At 34.8% G+C, this 20,978-nt stretch overlaps 1 long non-coding RNA gene across 1 annotated transcript in view; it reads right to left on the reverse strand.

Annotated features, from left to right (window-relative positions):
- LOC141493858 (uncharacterized) overlaps positions 1 to 20,978 on the reverse strand; it is a 304,223-nt gene that overhangs the window by 11,668 nt on the left and 271,577 nt on the right. The window contains exon 6 of the long non-coding RNA XR_012470340.1: positions 2,593 to 2,678. This is a non-coding gene — a long non-coding RNA (uncharacterized LOC141493858). The remainder of the gene's footprint in view (positions 1 to 2,592; positions 2,679 to 20,978) is intronic.

A 20,978-nucleotide genomic window follows, 5' to 3' on the forward strand; every position in this document is an offset into this window, starting at 1 on the left:
TATTATTCCTTGCTTAATATTCTCATGAGGGTCTTATATTCCCAACTCCATTTCAAGAAGGTTATGCCAAAGAAATGGCACAGAACTATATGGGTCTGACCCATCACAGTCATTTTAGTGGTCTGCAGCTAAATAGAGAAGTGGATAGAATATTGAACCTGTAGTCAGAAAGACTTGAGTTTAAATCCCACCTCAGACTATGTGACCCTGGACAAGTCACCTAACCCTGTTGCCTTCATTCCCTCATCTGTGAAATAAGCTAGAGAAAGAAATGGCAAACCACTCTAGTATCTTTGCCAAGAAAACCCAAAAAACAGTCCCAACTGAAATAACTCAAGAGCATCAACAAATTCTTTGGGTCTATATTGCAAAGGAATGAGAGAAGGAAAGACAATTGGACCAAGCTAAGTTCATTCAATTAATCAACGAGCATTATTTAATCATCTCTCGTACAGGTCCTGTGCTATATATTCAACTTACAAAGACAGAAATGAAAGAGTTCTTGATCTAGAGGATCATACATTTCATCAATAAATATATATTTAAGTAGACACAAAGTATATGTCAAATAAATACAAGTTTTATTTTTTTATTTTGTTTTGGGATGGGAGTGGGAAAGGGAGTGAGGCAGGAACTAAGCAACTGGTGAGATCTGGAAGGACTTCATGTAGAAGGTATAACTTGAGTTGAACTTTGAAGGAAAGTAATAGGTAGAGGTAAAGAGATAATGCTTCAGGTGTGAGAGTATGTGAAAACAGGAGGTGGCATCATATTGTAGAAGGAGAAATATCTTTCTAGTTTTTTTAATATTAATAAAATGGTATTTGTTCCTGTCTGATATTTTTTGAGGGTTCTCTGGGCAGTGTGGGCCCTAGTCAGATTAAATTCCCTCCCATTGTTCAATGTAACTCCATTTTAAAGTATAAATTTACCAAGAGCAACCTCAGCTCATCCCTCTATCCCTCCTCCAGTTGGCAGTCTTTCAGAATAGGTACCTGACTTCAGTCACATAGAGGAGGTGGGATTTCCTTTGCCTGAATTTTCCCTGACTCTTCTTTGCACAGGAAGTGGACAAAATTATAAAAGACTGGACTAAACGCCCCTCATAGTCAGACTCACTGGAGTCTTGGTCCAGCCAGTTCTTATGATTGCTTTCCTTTCACTCTTTCTCTTAGGTACTCTTGCCTAGACCTTTGTTATTCAGCATGTCCTCTAGAAGTGTATTGTCTCTGCAGGAAAAAGTTTTAATCTGTAAATTTTGCAGACTTGTAAAATAAAAATCCTAAGCTTTTCTACCTCCAGGGCTAGTGTGAATTTTTTTTTGCTTCAAAAACTATCATTTTTATGACCACTCTACAAACTATGCTTTACATTATGTAATGTATGAACTATGCCATCTATTATTCCTCTTCATTCACTTCATGGTTCTTTTGATCATTCTGGAGACAATCAATGGCAACATGAAGTGAAACCAGATTTGAAAGTCCAGAGGAAAGATTGCAATTTTCCTCCTGCTTAGCTGGATTCATGTCTTTCTAGGTTTTAAGCTGGCTATATATCTGTTCGGAATCTCCTTAACCTTTAAGGATTTCCTAGCATAAGGCTAGAAACACAAGTTGAAGTCAATCATTCCCTAGCTGAAGTTCCAACTGAAGAAGAGGTTTGGAATGTTGTTAGGCTCCTTTCAAGTGACAAAGCACCTGGTGTGGTCAGGCTTCCATTGCTCATCCAAACACTGACTAAAATTTTTAATGTTACAGTGCATGAAGAGATTATCCCCAAGAATTCAAGGATGCCTCCATCATCCACCTCTATAAAGATAAAGGGAATTTGTCCTATGACAATCACAGAGGTATTTCTCTTTTTAGTAATTTCTGGTAAGATTCTTGCCAGAGTCCTTCTCAAAATAGGCTAATCTTTCACCTGAGAGTTGGCCACCTTCCTGAGAGCCAGTGTGACTTCAGAAATGGTAGAGGAACAGTCAATATGGTGTTTACTGCCTGACAAGTCCAGTAAAAATATCAGTAACAGAACAGAGGTCTTTGATACCATCAGTCACAAGGGATTTTGGAAAATCATGTCAAAATTTGATTGCCTGGAGAAGTTCATCAGTATTGTACTCAGTTCCATGATGGTGTGCTTGCCTGGGTTCTGGATAGTGGATGATGCTTGTGAGATTTCCCAGTCATCAATGAAGTAAAACAAGGATATATCCTTGCTCCCATGCTTTTTAGCATGATGTTTTCAGTCATGTTATCAAATGCTTTCAATGAGGATGAACCTGGCCTCAAGATCAACTACTGCACTGATGGAAAATTCTTCAAATTGAAAAGCTACAAGCCAAGACCAAACTGGAGGGAGTGTTTGTGCATTATCTTCTGTTTGCAGATGATTGCACACTCAATGCAGCCTCTGAAGCTGAGATGCAGTAAAGTGGGCATCAATTTTCTGCTGTTTGTGCTAATTTTGGTCTAATAATTAACACCCAAGAAAACACAGGGACTCCATCAGCCTGCACCACACCATCCATATGTAGAACCATCCATTAGAGCAAATGGAGATATTCTGAGTGCTGTATTCAAGTTCATTTACCTTAGCAGAGTCCTTTCCAAGGAGGTACATTTTGATAATGAGGTTGGCACTCACATTGCCAGAGCTAGCTCAGTATTTGGGAGGCTCTGAAAGAAAGTATGGGAGAGAAGAGGTATTAGACTGACTACCAAACTGAAGGTCTACAGAGCTGTTGTGCTGACCTCATTGCTATATATGCCTGTGAAACCTGAACTGCCTACCAGCACCATGTCAGGAAACTGAATTGCTTCCATTTAAATTATCTTAGGAAGATTCTGAAGATCACATGGCAGGAGAAGATACCAGACACTGAAGTCCTTTCTTGAGCTAAACTGCCATTCAAACATTGCTACAGAGAGTGCAACTAAGATGGGTTGGTCATGTTGTTAGAATGCCAGACCTTCACTTGCCAAAAAAACCCAACTATTTTATGGAGAACTCACACAGGGTAAATGCTCACAAGGGGTCAGAAGAAGCAATGCTGAGATATCCTGAAGGCCTTAGTAAAGAACTTTAGAATTGATTGTGTATCATGGGAGACACTGGCACAGGACCACCCAACCTGGCATGCCCTCATTAGTGAAGGTGCTCCACTCTATGAGGAAGGCAGAATTGAAGCAGTTCAAAGGAAACATGACATATATAAATTTAGAGTAAGATTTGTACCCAATCTGTGGTAGAGCATTCTGAGCTCATATTGCTCTGATCAGCCACAGTGGGACACACTGTCATGTGTTTCAAACATAGTGATGTCATTTTAGTCTTCTTTGATAAGGAAAGACAAGAACCAACCAAGAATGAAGAAAATTCTCCTGGGAAGTTAAGTAGCTTAAACTGTTATCAGTTTAACACTTTACTGAGAATTAACAGACAATCAACTAAGAACAAATCAGACAACTTAAGATATCTAAAATGTGGAAGGGTGGCAATGAAATGGGAAGGAGCAAAATCCAAAACTAACTTTGCCTAGAGTCAGTTTTTCTTGGAAGCAGCTCTTCCTTCAGAAGAAAACCAAGATTCCCAGATAATCATTGTGTGATTATGTTCATTAGTTCTATCCTGTCCTTCCCTTACTCATTCACAGCATCCCCCTTTTCTAAAGCTATTCAGTTATACACCAGAATATATAGGTGTAGTAACTTTGAGCAGTGTCTCTCCTATAGGAATCTAGGGACTCTCCACCATGTAATCACTTGCTTCCTTGTGTTTGCTTATGGATATGCTGCCTATTTCCCCTGCCATAGAAAGACAAAGGTTCCTTATTTTAGTTCAGATGGACATACCTGGCTGGCAAATGAGAACAAAATTACAGGAAGAGTGCATGATTATTTATCTAGCTCGAATTCTCTACCTTATTAGACTTTTTGATGCTGTAAATCTAACAGTACCTTCAGTTGGACTCCCTGTTAAGAAACAACATATTACAACTTGGAAGAAGTCCCTCAAGACAATAATGGAAAGATTTTCTTTTAGTTATCTAAAATTCTTCATGAATGTGTAATTTTCTTGTGTAATAGATTGATCTAATCCTACTAACTGGGTCAGGACTCCTGCTCAGGCAAGCAGGACATCCTTAACAGCAGATGATATGCAGAGAGAATGAACAAATAATTCTAAGCTCAGAAATGACAATTGACATTTATATAATGCTTTAAAGTCTTAAATATTATATATATATATATATATATATATGTTTATACATATATACTTCTTAATGACTTTAGTCTCACAAAAACTATTAGGTACATCAGTTATTGTTATTCTCATTTTACAAAAGAAGAAATTAAGGCCCAGTGAGATTGAATAATTTACCTATAATCATAGAGATAGTCATTTTCAGGTTTTAATTCAAGTTTTTCTGAATCTAGATCTAGCATGTTAACCCTGATACCATGTGAACTTTCCTATTATTTTTCTTTGTTATTAGCACCTAGCACAACCTTGCATAAAATAAGTATTAAATTTCCTTGAATTTATTGAATCAATATGCTAATACTTGAGTGGAGCTCACTGGTATAAGTAATCTTTCCAATAGTATAAATGCACTGCATTTCTTGACTCTCTCTTAATTTGTCACTCACAGTGGGTCTAGCCAATGTCCTAGAAATCTTATTCTCTGTCTCTTGATATCACTTGGGTACTAATGGAAAATATATATTGATCATGTTATCTTTCACTTACTAATCACTGGCCCACTTCCTTTTCTAATTATGCATCAACTTGATACTTTGCTTGCAATTCTTCAATGTTAATAAGCCACAGACCTACCATATGCTAAACATATAGGATGTCCCAAAAGTCTTAGTTCAGTTTTAAGTTTTTATAGTTTTTTTGTTGTAAGCTTTACTAGCTTAAAACTGCTCCAAAACTTATGGAACATCATTATACATATATATGTATATACATATATATGTATGTATATGAGGTTCAAGTATGCAGCACTACATCAAATGCTCATGACTTATCATTGTGGGAATTCCTTTTGAAGAAGAAGAGGAAATGATAAGGGAAATAAGTCTTTTTTAGAATTGATTGTCCAGCCTAGAAGGCACTGCACAAGACTACCCAGCATGGCATGCCCTTATTAGAGAGGGTGCTCTGCTCTATGAGCAAGTCAGAATTGAAGCAGCTCAAAGGAAACATGAGATATATAAGTTAGAGTAAACACCCCAGGTGTTCACATGGACAATTTGTGCCTGACCTGTGGTAGAGTATTTCAAGATCATATTGCTCTGATCATAGCTGGACACTGTAATTTATCTCTATAGTGATGTTATTTTGGTCATCTTCAATACTGAAGGACAAGAACCAAGCAACTCTTTCTTTTCCTTAGCTTTTGCTAACCACAGAAATACTAAATTTTTTTTGCCCCTAAAATATCTTCTGGGTCAGAGACAGCTTCTACATAAATTCTTTCACATTTACCCCAAATCTTTAGCTGGCTATATTTTTTCTGGCATTATTTTTGCATACTTCTGTCTCTAAAGACCAAGTTTTTAGATTGGCTCATGATATTACTCAGCCATGCCTCTAGCTTAGACACAACTGGTAGCGAATTTCTATAACATACAGGGCAGACTCAGCAGGAACACAAATCTCACCTCCCCACCATCCCAGAAAAGGAAAAATGGCTGACTCTTTCAATGAAGCATCCTTCAGAAAGATCAGTCATGTAATCTGGAGAGAGTAAGATCTCTGGGATTTCTGCAACAAAAAATACCCCTACCTGAGGCAGAGAGGAAAATTACCTAAAGTTACCAGAGAGCTCTACAGTAAATCCAAACGAGTGTGAACTCAGTCAAGACTTAAACCTGGACAAAGGATGGCTTACAAAGCAATAGCCTTGCATTTGGATAAATAGCAAATAATTCTGAAGGAATCCATTGTAATTAAGAAGGGCTGAGGAAGACTCTCGACCCTTTATCCATTGTGTCTTGCTGCCATAATTTGAATATATATATATATATATATATGTATATGTATATATAAAGCTATCTCTATGTGGTGATTACTTTCTATATTTTCTCTCTTCTGTGATCTCTCATTCTTCACATTACCTTGTTTTACATTTAGATAAGAACATATTTTGTATTTCCAGTAAATAGTAAGCTCCTTGAGGGGCTTTTATTTTTTAGCCTTTGTATCTCCAGTGCCTAGCATGGTTCCTAATACATACCAGGAATTTAACAATTATTTGATTAGTAGAATTAAAGGAAGGAGTATGAGGATACATATAAAAAGACAGATCTATGATCAGTATATATTGGGAATGGTCCTTTAACTGAAAGCTCTAGCTGTAGCTATAATGGCAAGAGTCTGTTACACTACTCTACTTTTTCTCTTTATAGTCTGCTGGACACTTGCTCATAGATAGCAGCCACAAAAATCCTGATGACCTCAGACCAGTTTTTGACTAGTTTTTCTCTAAAGGTTTTCTTTGGATCTCACACAAGCCACATGGCTTGAGGTTGTGCTCAGAGTTTTCATAGTCCTATTTTCAAAACTATTAGTTGAAGGCTCTTGAAAAACAAATAGTAATCATTTTAAATGTCAGCAATTTTTTTTTGTTTTTAAGAGAGATTTCTGGTTAATAAGAATTTGAATAAAATAATTCCTCATGAAGGCTGTTTTAATTTACCTTGCTAAAAAAGCATGCTGAAGGAGAAAGAGCTGAGAACTTTTGCTTAAAAATGTCCTCTATTTCAACACTGACCTCAACAATTTACTGAATGGCTTTCCAATAAAGGAGGTTCCTCTGTATCATTTAATGAATATGCAAGGTAGGGAGAGAAGGTCAATTGTTTCCCTAATGGTTTCCAAGTATTGAAAGATAGCTAAAGAGGATGTGGGTTATGTCCCTCTTCTCTTTTGACAGGACAAAGTTGTCTATTGGTAAGGCAAGGCCACTTTCATACGCAGAGCATAAATAGTTATTATGAGCCTTCTACTTACTGAATTAGGTCTGTGAATATAAAGACAAAAGCAATAGCCTCTTCCTTGAAGAAGCTTACATTCTACAGGAATCCTGGATTTAATACACATACCCTCCATAGCTTCCAACAGTCAACATATCCCAAAATATAAAAATAGATCTAGGATATCCATGAGAGGAAGGAATAAGCATTTATTTAAGCAACTGTTATGGGCAGGTATTGTACTTAGAATTTTACAAATATTATTTTATTTGACCCTCACAACTAAGAGACACCAAAGCATTATTTTCTTCACTTTCCAGTTAAGACTAAGTGATTTGGGGTGGCTAGATGGCGCAGTGAATAGAGCACCGGCCTTGGAGTCAGGAGTACCTGGGTTCAAATCCGACCTCAAACACTTAATAATTACCTAGCCATGTGGCCTTGGGCAAGCCACTTAACCCCATTGCCTTGAAAAATCTAAAAAAAAAAAAGACTTAGTAATTCTCAGGATCAACTGGTAAGAATCTGATTAGATTTGAACTTAGATGTTCCTGACTGCAGTCCCATTTTAATGATGTGGATAAGTCCTTCCATTGGTGCAAATGACAATATTCCATACCTTCTTATGCTATATAACTTTTATTTATTTTTTCCTCCATGGAGGACCTATCCAATATTCTGGACAGAGTCAAGCATACCACAGCAGAGGCTAAGGTCCCAGTGGGAGGAAGTGAGGAAGATTGTCAGAGTCCCAGTCAATGTTCAGGAGTATTTGCTAGCTTGAGATAACTTCTGGTGCCTTTTATCTACATTGTTGTGCTGTGTACTTTGCAATTGTTAAGTTTTTTCAAGACATAGTTATAATAAAGGTTATGTGTGTGTGTGTGTGTGTGTGTGTGTGTGTAGACACCTTTTTGCATTTCCCACTTTTTAACATTGACATCTATCTGAATAATCTAGATTGAAACTGGTGCAATTAGACATATCATCTCATTTTCATACTTTCTTCTACTTGGAATCTAAATTTTGTCCTTTGCTCTGACATTATCACTACCCAACTGCAACTGATATATCTTATAACCTAGAGGTACTTAGCTCAGGAAAGATTCAGTAATAAAGAAAGATCCATGTGGCATTTATTCCCATATGAGTAACATTCTAGACCCATAAATGGACCCTTGGAGATCATCTAACCCAACACATTCATTTTACAGATGAGGAAGCTGAGACTCAGAGTGTCAGATTTAGAGAACATTCATCAAAGAGAAAGAGTCATAAAAAGGAAGAGGCAAGGGTATATAGCCGCTACAGTCACAAATTATTTTCTGTATCTAAGATGAGTCTAGTTAGAAAAATCCAGACCCTGATTTCTGGTGATACAGGAAAGTGAACTGAGTCAGTATTTTGAGCAGAGTGAATGAATCAGAGAGAAAGTGAATATGAAAAAGAAGATGAGAGAGAACATATGTGATTATATATCTATGAGTAAGAGCAGTGTGTGTGAGGAAGAGGGACACTGGAAAAGAGGGTAGAAGAGAGGGAAGGGAAAAAAGGGAGGGAGAGAGACAAAGACAGAGACAGAGAGAGACAGAGAGATAGAAGGAGATGGGGGGGGAGAGAGAGAGAGAGAGAGAGAGAGAGAGAGAGAGAGAGAGAGAGAGAGAGAGAGAGAATTTGATGAGATTTTCTTTTGTCCTGACAACTTCCATGAGTTTGTTCTTTAAAAAAATAATTAAATTAAACATATATTAACTTCTAAAGTTTGTTCTAAAATAAGGGACAAATGTTAGTCCAAAAAGTGTTTGGTCTCAAGAAAGAACAAAGGAGAATTAGGTTAATATATACATTTACCAATATTTTTGTAAGCTCACTGATTATGTAGATTTCCACAGGAGTTCTGACTAGAAAAGTGAAACACAGAATGGAGTTTTGGAGAGGGGATATTTGTGTGTTTTATTTTTTCATACTTTATTTGATATTTTGATACTTTATTTTATTTTTCCAATTACAAGTTATGAAAGTTTTTCAACATTCATCCACATACATATGCATACATATATGAGTTATATAATTTCTGGACACCCTTCCTTTCCACCCCACCCCCCCTTTCGCTCAATGCAAACAGTCTGGTGAATCTGTATATATACATTTGTGTTTAACATGTTTACAGATTAGTCATTTTCTGTATGAGGAATTAGTACTATGGGGAAAGAGAGAAAATCATGTGAAAGGAAAGAAGAATATAAAAGAAATTTTTTTAAAAAAAAGTGAATGTAGTACTCATTCAGACTCTGTAGTTTTCCTTTGTTTTGTTTTTCTTCCTCTGAATGTGGATGATGTTGTCCATAACAGGTCTCTCAGGGTTGTCCTAGCTCTCTGGACTGCTGAGAAGAGCTACAACCATCAAGGTTGATCAGTTCACAATATTGTTGTTAATGTGTAGAATGTTCTCTTGGTTCTATTCCCTTCACTCAGCATCAGTTCCTGTAATTCATTTCATGCTTCTCTAGAGTCTGAGCATTCATGGTTCTTTTAGTCCAATAGTATTCCAGAATATTCATATACCATAACTTATTCAGTCATTCCCCAATTGATAGGCATTCCTTCAATTTCTAATTCTTTGCCACTACAAAAAAAGAGCTTCTATGAACATTTTGGAACATGTAGGACTTTTCCCAGTTTTTTATGATTTCTTCTAAATATAGCCCTATTACTGGGGGTATGGTTAGCTGCTCTTTGGGCATGGTTCCAGAATGGTTGGATCGGTTCAGAACTCCACCAATAGCATTAGTGTACCAGTCCTCCACAACCGTGGAGAGGCATTCTTAGACAATTCTACTATAAGAAGGCAGGATCTGAGAACACTGCCTTTAGAGTCTCTCAAGGGAACAACCCTCAACCCAGAATTGGATGACAGACATACTTCCTGGGAGAAATGTCCAGGAGCACTTGCCAGAAGAAATGACTCCTCCCAACCCAGAATCTTTGTGTCTTCTGAGTTATACTAAGATTTCCACAAAGCATGTGAATCTTCCCTATCCAGTATGTCTTCACCACCCAGTGACTACTGATATAATCAAGAGATTTAAACCCATTGCCTTAAATAAATAATTTTTTTTAAAAAAAGAATCATCAGAATGATAGTAACCTGTACTGATAGAGGAAGTGCTTCACTAAGCAATTAATACATCAATGGAATCACAGGTCTATGAAGAGTAAAAAACAAAAAGAAACTTAGTTTCATTTTGATACATTACTAAATATGTTACTATTTCTTTGTGTTCACTGCATATACATATATATGTATATGTGTATATATGTATATGATATATATATGATATATGTGATATATATTTTTTAATCTGCTGCTTAATTGATTCCCCATGATTTTTATTTATTATTTTGAGAACTATTTGCTTGTTTGCTTTGACCACTTAAGTACAGGGGAATGAATCCTGGACATTATAGCAATGTTAGTTCCCCCTATCTGATCAAAGGCATATGAGATAAATATTTTTTCCCAATCAACTGCTTCTCTTCTTATCTAAGTTGCATTGATTTCATTCATGCAAAAGACCCCAAGTCTCCTAACTTCTAGTCTAAATCAGTGCTTTCTTACTTTAAAATAAAGATTCCCCATAGAGTATGAAAATATTTTTTGGTTATTAAGGAGGTTTTTGAGGAAGTCATAATAATCATTACTTTATTGAACATGTAAAATTAGAGTTGAAATGAATTTGATCTCTCATGTCAGATTGTTTTTAAGTTGTTCAATTACAAGAAATCTGGTGCCAAGCGGCCCTGATAACAACAGAATTCTTGGTCAGCAGATTGTACTCAGTATCCTTGAATTACTACTGGTTTTGGTAAAGTGACAATAGTAATAAATCTAAAATTCACTTTCTCAGCAGAGGTACCAATCTATTACTTTTTTATCAAAAAAGAATTTAACAAAGTTATATGTGATCATTATAAAGCAAATAAAACCCATTAAAATAAGAACTTGAGAAAAGATTCAACCCACAACACACTTTCAATAATAGAATTGGCAAAGTCCTAGAGGTGGCAGAGGTAAGTAAAATTGATAACTGCAATGTTGGATATGAGGTATGATAAAGTATGCAGACAAGAGCTTGTATAATTTCTTCGGTCATTTTTACAGCCACCAAGAAAAGAGCAATTGTAAGAAATCCTAGACTATCCTCTTCACAGAGAGTTTTAATCTAAAACTGGTGCTTTATTCAATAATTCAGAGCAGAAAAACCAGGTAAAAACTTCTTTAAAAGGTAGGACTATTGAATTCATATGCTGCCTTGTTGAGTTGGCTGAAATCTTACTGGTGCAAAGGTAACTAGAGCTAGAATCATGTAAAGCTGTAAAATCAGTTATAAAAAGTAATTTAATTGCAATCAATATTACATTGAAAAAGGAAATAGCATAACACACTATTATACTTGAGGGTACTAGTTAGTGATTAGTTCATTGTCAAAATAGGTGTATGATCCAGATTTCTTTGAAATTTTTCCAAACGAAAGATGCTGTCTTAGTGCCATATAAAACAGTTCTATTTTGAAGGTTTTTAAAAAAGCATTTTAAATTGATTCTCTTCCTTCTTGCATAAAGACTGACAGTTCAAAAGAGTTTTGACTACATTTTAACCTAGGTAGATGAGCCCCATTAAACCCTTTCAACACCAAAAATCAGACTTTTCCCTGGCAATCTGTTTAAATTTTCTACATTTTAACAAAATACAACAAATTATCAAGGAGAGTCACGAATTATTGGGAAGTTACATTCATTTAGTTTTTTGATTAGGAATTCTACTTGGACTAATCTGTGTTGAGAAACTATTGAAGTAAAATACATAAGAGAACTTAAAGACCTTCTAGTCCAAACTCCCTTATTGTACAGATGAGGAAACTGAGGCACAGAGAAGAGAACTGTCTTGTCTAAGGTCTCACAGCTACTTTTTGACAAAACTTATGCTTGAATTGAGTCCTTCTTATTCCTATAATTATACTCTTAACATACCAGGATGATTCCTTCTTTCTTTAACTACATTTTATTTAATCTCCGCATGTGTACTCTTATGGATACTGCACAGTAACAACATCAATACATTATAAATAAATTTTACTATAGAATCATTAAAATCTATTGTAATATAATTAAAATGCTCACCTGCTTATAACATTGTTTGGTGGAATTAACTGCCCCAAGAAATATCATTTCACCTTTGCATTCTATAGTCACAAAACCAAATTACAAAATTAGATGTGGTTTGCCTCTGAATTTTAATCATGTCTCCTCTAATATATTACAAATTCTTTTAAGATAGGGATTGAATCTTCTCCAGCTTTGTGCCTGGGATGTAGTAAATGCTCCATAAATATTTATTTAATTAAAGTTTTTTTGAAGAAATAAATTTAGAATTAAGAATATCACTGACTTTGATACCTGCTGTATGACCACTAGCTTTGATCAATCATTTGAGCTCTCTAAAAAACTTCAGGTACTTCATCGGTAAAATGGGCTTAATTTAACTCACACTAGTGTCTTCTATTGTTGCTTTGTAAAGCTTAAGTTGTACTATTCAGTTAAAGAAGATTCATTGAAGACTTATTAATTCAAGACTCTTCAGTGGGAATTTGGATGAGAAAGATCAAAGTGCACATAGCCTCTTATTATAAGTGACCTTAAACATATGTGAGGGCACATATAATCACAAATCAACATTTGTGATAAATGCAGAGAAGGAATCTAGACAAAGTACTGTAAGAAATATGAGAGGGAAGAGATTACTCTCAGTTGAAAGGATCAGAGAAGGTTTGATGATGGAAGTGATACTTTGAAGGAAGAGAAGGATTTCAACTAATAGAGACAGTAGAAATGAATTCCAGACATGGGGGGGGGGGGCATGCATAAATGGATGAAAGCAGAGGGCAGATTGATAGTGGGAGAGTTTGTGATTTAATGTGTCTGGAACATAGGCAATGTGATTGAAAGAGAATGAAATAATGCTAGAAAAGGTCAGTTGGAGCCAGATTATAAAGCCCCTCAAATGTCATTCTGAAGCATATGTTTTTTCTGTGGGGATCTGTTGAAGTTGTTTGGGTAGTGGATTGACATAATCACATAGCTTCCTTAGGAAGTTCTCTGTCCTTAGGGAATAGGAGTAAAGAAGGTAGATGGTTGGGTTGACAAAAATTTATAGATTAGAAGAATGAGAATGGAAGAAAACCGAGACAGTAAGAGTTTTAAAGAAGGGGTTCAATATTGTTGGTGGGGGGGGAAACAGAGGAGGTAGGTTTGCAAAGTAGGGAGGGAAGGAGTGGCTAGGTGGCTCAGTGGATAAAGCACCAGCCCTGAGTACCTGGGTTCAAATCTGGTCTCAGACACTTAATAATTATCTAGCTGCATGGCCTTGGGTAAGCCACTTAACCCCATTGCCTTGCAAAAACCTCAAAAAAAAAAAAAGATTCCTGGGAGAGGAAGAAGGTCAGAAGATCATGTTCAAAGAAAGGAATTTAGGGCAAGATAAGAGATCTTGCTTGGAAAATTTTGCTCCATTTGAATTTTTTCCACCTAGTAAAGATATTATAGGAACACATAATTCACAGATAATAGAGGTCAATTACCTTTTATTTAATGTTATCTTATGAAGGAGAATGCAATACATTTTAAGGAAGTTCTGTTCTTTAGAATTAGTCTAATTCTGCCTCTCTTTACCTTCTACCTATGTTTCTTTACTCTGCCCTCTGGGTTCAGACAGAACAAACCTAATCTCTCTACCTAATGACAGCCCTTCAAATAGGTGAAATCAGTTATTATGTCCTCCCTAAATCTTTTCTTGTCCAGGCTGATTCTCTGAAAATTGTCAGATTCTCTTGAGAATATGAAAGCAATTAAAATGAGTCTAAAGCAAGTTCATCAGCTATATAACTATGTTTCCCCCAGTCTCATTGCAAATCATTTGTAATAGGCTTAGACATCTTAAGGGAGTTTACCAATTCTCTTAATCCTTTCATTATTCTTTAAATGAAAATTCTATTTGGTACCTCCTTAAAGAACTAGAAATCTCTAACTGAAGCCAAATTTTAAAGAACTTCTGTAATGTAAATTGTAATACAGTAGAGCAATTGATCATGCCAAGAGATTTTTGTCATTGTTGCTTAAATGGACTGTGTAGATATAGCCAAAGTCTATGTGAATTCCTCTAATGTACAAGCCAAAAGCTATACAAAGAAACTCTGGAGAAAACTATGATACTCCACAAATATATATGCATATATGTATATAAATATACTATCTAATCTGATATTCTTAAATTTGGAATTAATACTTCTGATCAAAAGTTGGTCTCTTAGCCTTTAACTAATAATAAATTTATAAATTTATAAATTTCAGCATATAAAGAAACAAGGCATTTCTCCTACAATATTGACTTGGCCTGTGCCAGTATTATCTGGTCATTTCAATGACAGCACTAATAAATTCCTTACCTGATCAACATACCATAAGATAAGAGATATCTTGGATGTGGAGAGAGAAAACCCTATTGTTAGTTGTAAACATTTACATTCCAGCCTAAGAAATTCTTGTTAATAAGAATTTTAAGTAAATATTATAAGATTTGAGAGAAATCATATTGTAAAACTATGTCATCTCTGTGCAATCTCATTGGTCACCTAACTCAGTTTTTATGATTCTTTGTCATTTCTGTATAAAATGCCCCCCAAATTTTGTATCAGCATTGGCATTTGTAAAGATGCCATCCACCCAGGGATTTTAGAAAGATCCTAGAGTATAAAACTTCAATTATAAAATTTTGCTATTTCGTTTTTAGTATAAGAAAATTATGGTTAACAACACACACACACACACACACACACACACACATATGTAAATTCATTCCACAAGCAAAATGAATTCATTCCAAACATTTGGAACATTATTCATTTTCTTTTATCCTTAAAATCACACATAATTAATTAAATTTTTATAATTTTTATAATTCAGGTCAATTCACTGAAAATAGAAACAATTTCATACAATGGGATTTGAGAGGAGTCCTGTTTTTAACTAATTATTCTAGTGCCCTTCAACAACAAAATATATGAATCACTGAATGCAGTGATATTATGACTTGCAAGTTAAATAATGCAAGTGAGGAAGGAATGTGCAAAATCACCAGTCTCACTTTTTCTCCTGAAGTTATCTGGATCCAGAAGCAAGATAAAGATCAGGCTAACTGGGAGATGGTCCTGGATACAGTGGGAGACCTTGGCCTGTTTAAGCTAAGGTCTTTCCCAGGTTTTAAAAGTATGTCTAAGGCAATGCCCTTCAGTGATTAAGACTAGGTAAAAAATGAAACAAAGAATGGTCTCTTTTATGTAATCAAAAAACAAACAAACAAGCTTAATCATCCAGGAGGGCAAGATCCTTAGATTTCTGGTCAAAACAGAAACAATTTCTATTTATTTTCACTCTGAGCCAAAAGAACTCAAACAAAGACCAAGTGAGAGAATCTGAGGGGGTGATTCCCTATGTGGACAAAGTCTAATATGTAGTGTCCAATTGTTGCTGAAGAAATTTGTGCCACCATTTAAGATTGAGAGTTGTTTTAAGTGAAAGAATTCACATTTGAGTTGAAATAACTCAGGGTTTATTTTACAGGTCTGCAGAATTTATAGGTTCAAACCATTTTTGGAAGAGACAGCAATGTGTTTATAAGGAGTTTGAGGATGGGGGAATAGCAAAGGACTAGGTGAGGTGCCTAAGGGAAAAGAGAGAGAGAGGGAGAAACAGCCATAAGAGCCAGCTTAGACTCAAGCCTGTCCAGCCACATGGAATAGAGAACCCTAGTTTTCAGGTGGACCTAGGCTGGGAGTTCATGGCTCTAGTTTAGATAGAGAAAAACAGAGTGTCCATCTTAGAAGAGGGAAGGAAGGAAAGAGAACTTTTCTTCTGGTCCCCACATTTAAATGTATTTCCATAGTGGGTTGGACAAAGGTGGTGCTTGGAGAGTGGTTTAGCATGGCTCCAGGTTTTCTCCAATACACAAGCCACAGGAGGGCAGTTCTCCATGGAAGGGCCAAGACAAGACTCATTTTGAAGTCCAGTAGGTCACATCCCCCTGCTCAAGATGACTGTTATACCTATGTAAGCTTGGCCAAGGTTGGAGTGAGAGTCAAGAGAAATTCTTTGTATCACAATTACCATATTTTAGAAAGTGATGTTTGTTCCCCTACTATTTGCTCCTTTATATAATCAATTAATTAATAAATTAAATGAAAAACAGTTATAAAGAACTTCCTATGTGTTAGATGCTCTGTAAGGGCTAAGGATACAAAAATTAAAGTCTCCAACTTTAGAGTTCTTACATTTTGTTTGGGGAGACATGTATATATGTCAATTAAAATACATATAAAAATAGATAAAAGGGTTTTGGGGGAGGGGAAGTAATATCAGTTGGAATATTAGGAAGGAATGAAAGACAGGTTTTGTGAGAGAAGGTCTTATTAACTCTCTTTGCAACTTGTTGAATTTGAAGCATTAGTGGAATATCAAAATAGAAATACTTCATATCCCTCATGGGGATCCTTTCTTTTTCAAATAACTTTTGAGACTCCTTCACATTTCCTCCATCAAAATCTACTCTCAGAAAAAAATTCTAATGTCAATTATTTGCATATTTTGTGAATTAATTGGTTTGTTAACTAGGATGTCTACCTTTCTGCTTAATGCTCAAGCTCTTCATACAATCTCTATCAAATTTTTCTGTAAAGCATCAGATAATATATATTCCCACTAATATAGAAATGATTGATCACAGCTTGAACCGCCCTCAGGAAGATTTGAATTTCAATAGAGATCAAAACCCAAAGATCTGATGCTAGAATTATTTCTGGAAGCAAATAAGTATGGAGACTTTCCCAACATTCTTGATGTCATAACACACAAACAATCTTTTTTTGTTGTCAGACTTGGGACTAGAAATCAGATAAAACAAAAACTAAACTGTAAGTGTCATGGATCAGGCTTCTTGTGGAAAATGTAGTACAATACTTTATATACTCAACAGATACCCAATGCATATATATTTTTTAATTTTGTGATGGAAGGCATAAGCTTTTTTCTGGCATTTAAAAACATATCATGAAAATCTAATAAACTATCACAGAATATAATATTGACAGTAATAGTTGTATTAATAATGATTGTAGGATATAGACTTTTTATTGAACCAAAATTCTTTGGAATTTCCTCTTTTTCTGTGTATTCTACCTAATAACTTTAATGTCTTATTTTTTCTAAGTTATTTGCATATTTCCATATCCTAGTTCAGATTTCTTATAATTTTCCTTTGAAAATTAATGTTAATATCCCTGTCTTTGTATAAAACAGTAATAAAATGTTATCTTACATTTTAATAAGTCTATGTTTATAGCATTGAAAATATCATTTAAACCTTATAGAATTCTATGAGATAAGAAGGGCACAAAAAAATTATTGGCTCCTACAGATAAGTAAAATGAGACACCTGGGTCATTAAATGGCTTACCCAATGTTACTCAGATTAATCAGAGACCAAAGCATGGTTTCATGGACAGGCTTTTAATGTTAAGAAGAGCTGTGATTAAATCCCATCTCTGACATATATAACCATGTGACACAATAAGAGTACAAGCACTGGATTCTTTAGTTTTGAAAATAAGAAAACTGAAGTTTAGAGAAGTGCTTTCTCCGAGGTCACATAAAAAAATCAGAATGTATCCCACACCCAGAATACCTGACTCCAAGTCCAGAACTTACATTTCTTTAATCTATTCCATTTTGCTCTCTACTTACTAAGCAAAGACAATATTAATTACTGATTCATGAATGTCTTTGGGCACATGATATAGGTATCTTTTTCCAAAGGCAGTTATGACTCTGCATTGAACCTACCTGACCTCAATCATGATCAAAGTAAGGCAGGCAGGCATGTTGTGTACATGCATATAGACACATGAAATGTATTTATCTGTGTGGACATATGTGCATATTCACACATGTATATACACATGTATGGTATATATTTGTTTCTCATTTTATATATAATCACACCTATATGTATATGTGTGTTTATGCATATATGTATGTGTATAGGTATATGTGTATGTGTATGTATGGAGAGACATACACACATAGAGAAAGGCACACATACCCATATAGATAAGCTATATGATCAGAGGTCATGGAACAATTGAAACAAAGTGCTTTGACCAGCTAAGACAAAAATCATCATGCTTTAACCAAATGATCTAGTCAGTAACAGAACATGGTATACTGATAGAGGTCAAAAATTCCATAGAGATCCAAATAATTATCTTTTGAAAAATTTACCTAGGTAGGCAGATAGCTATTAAAGTGTCATAAGAGTGAAAGTGATGTTTTAATGTTGCTGAGGATTTAAAAAATATTTTTATGCATTTTTTTTATCACAGAGACTTTCTAGGTGAAGGACATAACTTTTTAAAAAATCAAATAATAAATAATGAAATTATCTTATAAATATTTTATCATGACTGGGTACAATCAAGTTAAATCACATTTATTTAGTGTTTTTTAAGAAACAGTCATTTTAAGGCTTGGATAGTTTAATATTAAGTATTAAATCATCCTGCTTTTAAAAAAAAATCACTGGAATCACTAAAATGCCCATATCTCTGACTCAGAGTTTCCATTGCTAGGCAAATATCTCAAAGAAGTCTAATAAAAAGAAGATCCATGTGCATAAAAGCATTTATAGCAGCATTTACAAATAACTGGAAAAAATATAATTGTTTTATCAACTGGGAAAAGACAACAGTTCTGATACCCAGATGAAATGAAATATTATTTTGCTATAAGGACAAAGAAGCATGAAAAGATTTACACGACTTGATGTAAAATGAATTAAGCAGAAATAAATGTGGATGTATGTATATGAGTGAGTATGCATATGTAAATTTAAGAGGAGAGAGAGAGGGAGAGAAAGACTCTACAACAATGGGAATGAAAATAACCACAACAAATGGAAAGAACAACTAAGAAAACAACCAAAAGATTAATACTGAAAAATTATAGCGAACAAGCTTGGCCCCAAAAAAGAGATATGAGGAAACACCTCCTCCATTTCTTTGCAGAGGTAGGGGCAGAGCAAGGTTATGAAGCATTTCATATAATATCAGTTTTTGTTGGTTTTACTTTTTCTCTTCTTTTTTTAAGACTTTGTATAAGGGATAGCTATTTGGAAGGTAGAGGGAGGAAGATACAGGGGGAAATCTAGATGGTAGAAAAACTAATGATATAGATTAGTCTATGTTTTTAAAAAAACCCAGTGGAAGACCCTTATAAAGATGATTGTTTTATATTAAAAGGGAATAGAACTAGAAAGTTAAGACTAAAAATAGAATTGCTAACAGGACCACTGATCAAACCATCTTCTTTTCTCTTTAGAAAAAAAAATGTTAACATTTTCTAGTAGTCAATTAGATCTTACAAAGATGACCTATTATCTCTTATAGTTTTTAAATTCCCTCAGCAGATTTCTTTACCTCATTCAAATGGTAAGTTCCTATTAATGAATCACTTAAATACATGTTATTAAATTTTATTTTAGCTTAGATGGTATTTCCAAAATTTGGAAACTCTCAGGAAATTTTTTTAGACTGGATTTTTTTAAAACATTTTGACAAAAAAAAAGAGGTGAGTATTCCAAGGCATTGTATTTTGATAAAAAAGCAAAAATGACAGATTTACTTAGAAAAGGAATTTTAAAACAGTGCTTCACAGGCATGAACTACATGTTCCTACAGTTCTTTTAAGAACCAAATCACATGGATTTTTTTTCATCTTTCTATTTATTATTTTATTGTATATTTTAAATTATACACAAAGGTAGTTTTCAACATTCATTCATTCATTTCAACAAAAATTTAAGTTTATGAGTTCTGCATTTTTCTACCTCAAACAATCTGGTGAAAGTTGTCCATATACAATCGTGTTTAAACCCAGAGTCTCTTCCACTGGGAGGTCTTTGTTGTTGTTCAATAAGAGAATAGGTTGGAGAGATATACACTCAAGTAATGAGCATAACTGTGAATGTGAATGGAATGAAACTCATTCATAAAACAAGACAATAGTGGAATACATTAGAAAGGAGAATGAAACATTGTATTGTTTATAAGAAACACACTTGAAATATAAACATTACAAAGAGTTAAAAAAATGGACAGAACACAATCTATTACTTGCTTTTGACTCTTTGAGATGTCATTTGGGGTTTTCTTGGCAAAGATACTGGAGTGATTTGCCATTCCCTTCATCAGCTCTTTTTACAAGTGAAGAAATAGAAGCAAACAGGGTAAATGAGTTGCTCAACATCAGAAAACTAGTAAATATCTGAAGATGGATTTGAACTCAGGTCTTCCTGAACCCAGGCTTAGTTTTCTACATAGTCACCTCCCCCTCACCAATTCTTTAGGGTTAAGTTATTTAACCTTCAATTAAATTTTGATATGATCATACTTTTGGTTGTACTATGGATTCGTTTTTTTAAGAGATTTTTTAAAATATTTATTCTTCTGTCCATTTGTTGTTGTTTTCTTTAGCTTTTTTGCAAGGCAAATGAGGTCAAGTGGCCTGTCCAAGGTCACACAGGTAGGCAATTATTAAGTGTCTGAGACCAGACCTGAACCCAGGCACTCCAGGGCCAGCGCTCCATCCACTGCACCACCCAGCAGCCCCTTGTCCATTTGTTTTTGAAATTTTTTTTGCCCTAATACATTGAGTGAGCACCAGAGTCCTATCATATCCATCTTTTCTAAAACTCTATTTAGGACATAACTTTTTCTTTGAAGAAGTTCTAATCTTTCTAAACTTTTAAACCTTTCTTGGTTTAGACTTTTCCAGTTTGAAAGGGGTATGTTGAGATTCCAAATCATTATATTTTGATTGCCTTTTTAT

The sequence above is a fragment of the Macrotis lagotis genome, chromosome 7, assembly GCF_037893015.1.
Source record: "Macrotis lagotis isolate mMagLag1 chromosome 7, bilby.v1.9.chrom.fasta, whole genome shotgun sequence".
In the NCBI taxonomy this organism is placed as follows: domain Eukaryota; kingdom Metazoa; phylum Chordata; class Mammalia; order Peramelemorphia; family Peramelidae; genus Macrotis; species Macrotis lagotis.